Source organism: Phalaenopsis equestris, unplaced genomic scaffold (assembly GCF_001263595.1).
Source record: "Phalaenopsis equestris unplaced genomic scaffold, ASM126359v1 Scaffold220266, whole genome shotgun sequence".
Taxonomy (NCBI): Eukaryota; Viridiplantae; Streptophyta; class Magnoliopsida; order Asparagales; family Orchidaceae; genus Phalaenopsis; species Phalaenopsis equestris.
In genome coordinates, this window is record NW_018238562.1 from 160,441 (window position 1) to 164,408 (window position 3,968).

Here is a 3,968-nt window from a genome sequence, read left to right on the forward strand (position 1 = left end):
TGGGAAGGGGGAAGGGGGAAGGGGGAAGGGGCAAGGGGGAAGGCGGAACTGGAGCCTGGATTCTCGTCGCAAGTGAAGCTTTAAAAATTTATCATCCAGACAAGTGTATTTCTGCCATTCCCGGCGAAGTTAGCCGTCCTTCTTATTTCTCTCTCTCTGTATATTTTTTTGGCTGAAACCTAGGGAGCTGTTTGGTTCAAGGAGGGAACTCAGGTAGGATTTAGTAAATCCTGTAAATCCGTGTTTACTATTTGTTTCACATTTGAATTTTTCTTCTGTTTGTCATTTTTCATTGTTTTTCGAACAAGCGTTTACAACTTGTTTCAACTGTCAGTTTTTTAGACCAAACCTTATCTGAAGTGAAATTTAGCAGGACATTGTGACAGATTCTATTCTAAGAAGTTTGATTTCTTTTATTGGTGTTCGTACTAGTTTATATGTATATAGTATCGGTTAGCTTAGGTAACTTGATATTATTGCATGAACTTACCTCTTCTAATGCTAATATTCCACTTGTGGATTCAAAATTATTCTTTTGAAAAAGTGGTACAATCAGGATAATCTCAAGTACCAGAGGATTGCCAATTTGACTGCCTAAGGTGTTTGGTAGTTTATAGTAGGATTTATCACCAGATTTACTAAAACTAAGTTTCATGGATTTATGAATTTTTGGATTTAGCCTCCCAAATTTTCCTTCAATTCGGCTTAAATCCGTATTTACTAAATTGAGAGGTAGGAAGGATTTAATGGATCAATGATTTACGGATTTACTAAATTCTGCTAACACTAAACCCTACTAGCAGCTAAACACCCAAGAGTTCATTGTGTTTATTTATAGATAAGAACTTGCCATTCTTAGTGATTGTTTGGCCTCAAGTAAGATCTAGCAATTCCCTAAATCCGTGAATCTATAAATCTATCCATCCCTTGGATTTAATAAATCCATATTTACGCTAAATCAAAGATAAAATTTGATTTACTAGATCTGAAAATTTGTCGAACTCCTACATTTTTGGCTGGATTTGTAAATTCAATGATAAATTCTATTAAAGGTCCTATGAAATTTTTTGAATAAGGTTGAGGGCCGACGTTATGTCACCTTTTAGCTTTCACTTTTTTCTGAAAGCAATGAGGCAAAAGGTCTTATAATTGTTTTTGTACTTAATCTAAACAACCGATGAATAATTAATTACATTGATCAAATGGGTGAATTCTCATTGCATCAACTTAAGAATGTTTCTTTTTTGATGTTTTGTGATCTTATAAACTAGATATCCTCAAGTTAATTTATCATAAAGACATGTCTTGTCTAAGAGTTAATTTAAGACTCCACTTATAACTTTATTCCTTTATAATTACCTTTTATGTATTTGACTATCATTTTAATTTTGTTTCAAGGACATTATACTTTTAATTTAACTTTGGTACATGACATACATAATATATATTTTTTATGTTCTTACATAACTATGAGATGCATACTATTGTTGGTGATAATATATATTCAAAAATCTTTTTTTACTATTTTGATTATAGCCTGTTTTCTTTATAATGACATTGGAACCACTATAAATTTATGTAGTTCCTTATCATAGAATAGTAAGGGGGTTACCTACCTATATTTCTTAATAGGAGGCTTATACTGAGTAAATAAATAAATATATTTAATTGGAACAACCCTCGAGCTGTTCATTTTAAGAAAGTCGAGAGTGGGTCTTCTGTGAGGCATTTCGTTCGTAGCTTTCATTCGAACTAGAGAATGAGCGCGCGAGAGTGAGAGCAGAGATATGGACAGAGGTAAATCTCGTGCGTGCCCTAGCTAATCAAAAAAGAAAAAAAAGAAGGAAGGGAAGAGAAGGAAATGAGTGGAAGAGGAGCTTAAACAAGCTCACCCCAGGCAAATCCCATAAACACCCCCTTGATTTGGCCAAAAATGGGCTAATGAGGGTATTTAGGGAATGCTAAATGAGGCCAATCCCAGGGATTTAACACCCCATGCATATCTCCTCAAACCCAAGGAGATCTCTGCCATTTCGGTTTGTTGGCGGGTGCATCAGCATCAAATCAACACTAGAAACAGGCTTTTTCACGATCTGAAAATGAACCGACGCTTAGGCGCGTCGACCCTGACACTTAAGTGCCTAGTCTGACGCACTGGTATCAGGTCTCTGGCGCTTAGCCTGGCGCCTATGTGACACAGGTGTGGTGTCTACTTTTCCGTCTTATGGAAAAAGCAGTTTTCGAGCTGTTTTGGGTGCATAGGCGCCGAAGATTGACTCCAGACTTCCAGAGGCTTGGTTTCAAAAGTTCTAGAAGGCAGTTTGGGCACCTAGGCATGATGCACTTGTTGGAAGCATCCAAGAGGAAAATCTTCTCTGGTAGCCGAAGTGACATTCCAAGAGAAGACAAAAGAAGACTCGACTAGGCCAGTTGTACTGGGCATGGTTTGACCGAGGGGGGTGGCTAGCCTGCCGACACTGGCTAACTACAAAGAAACCTAAATAGTCCATATTGCCCGGGCATAGTTGAGGGTGTGGCTAGCCAACCGAAGCTAGTTAACCACAAAGAAGCCCAACCAGTCTAGATTGCTTGGACTCAGTTGAGGGGCGACCAATTGGTCGAAGCCAACCTGCCACAGGATACTTAGCCAGGCCAGATATACTAGACATGGTATGACCAATGGTGTCGTTTGCAGTTGAAACCAACTAACCACGAAGAAACTCAACCAGTTTGGATTGCTTGGGCATGGATGAGGGTGTGGCTAGCAGCTGGAGCTTGCTGACCACGAAGAAGCCCAACCAACCCAGATTGCTTGGGCATGGCTAAGGGAAGTCTTGCCTGACCTCATTCATAACGACAAATTGATCTGTCTGACCTATCTTTCAAAATGACGAAATGATGAATTCCTCTACCTGATCTCAGTCGTAATAGTAGAGGAGGCTCGATGATGTCGTGTGACTCCAAGTCTCCTGCTCCGCCTCTCCTGAAAGGGAGCTTGATTGCAAGTCTTACCGATCCATTTGAACAGAAGCACCATCACTTCAATCAGGCAGTTATATATCTGAAGGTATCCTAAAAGTGGCAATTGGCCAGTGACTCAACAGTTTGACCAAGTGAGAAGGCATGATCATCTCATGTGACGCATGTCTCCTGTTGTGCTCTCGCATGAAGAATTAACTAGAAAGCTCTCGCAGAGTGCGACACCCATCACAACCGTCTAGGTGGCTATGAAGACCAAAGCATTTTGAGCGAAGTGGCAATTGTCCAGTGACTCAACATTGTGGACAATTGAAAATGCTCGATCATCTCGTGTGACATATGTCTTTCATTCTTGCATGTAGAATTTTAACTAAAAAGTCGCCTTTAGTCGCATGAAATAACTACCTTCAATCTGGCCATATTTGAAATGGTAGATGTGGGAACTCAAATTTGGACGACCTCAGTTGTAATAGCAAAAGTGGGAGGAGATCTAGTTATCTTGTGTAACCCATACTTCTATTATTCTCTCTCGATAGGAACTCGATTATGAGTCGGACTGGCTCCCATGGAGAAGTTGCACTCATCATCATAATCAGTTGGCTACATGACACAAAATATCTTGATTAAGGTGGCAGCTTGCTAGTCAGTTGAGATACTCTCGCTACCGAATCAATTATAAAGTCATATGGTTATGGAGACATTCAACCTAAATGGCTATGTAATCAGGAATGTCTGAAAGGAAGATACACTTGTAAAAGAGTCAGTCGAAAAGGGCATATGGCCCGAGGATATCGAAATCAAATGGATAACAAGCTGGATATGACAATATATTCTCATGAGAGAGCTGACTATGACGTCATACGACTCAAGAAATGTCGTAACACATGGCTACTAGGGCTGTAAATGAGCCGAGCTTGAGCGAGCTCAGGCTTGGCTTGTGTCGGCTCGTTCGAACTTGCTCGTGTTCGAAATCGGCTTGTGTTCGAAAT

The 3,968-nt window shown here is 39.9% G+C and overlaps 1 protein-coding gene across 3 annotated transcripts in view; it reads left to right on the plus strand.

Moving 5' to 3' along the window:
- Window positions 1–14: 14 nt before the first annotated feature.
- LOC110037489 overlaps window positions 15–3,968 on the plus strand; it is a 75,648-nt gene continuing 71,694 nt past the window's right edge. For all 3 annotated transcript variants that reach the window (XM_020742144.1, XM_020742146.1, XM_020742145.1), the window contains exon 1: window positions 15–213. The gene's annotated coding sequence lies outside the window, so the exon portion shown is untranslated. The remainder of the gene's footprint in view (window positions 214–3,968) is intronic.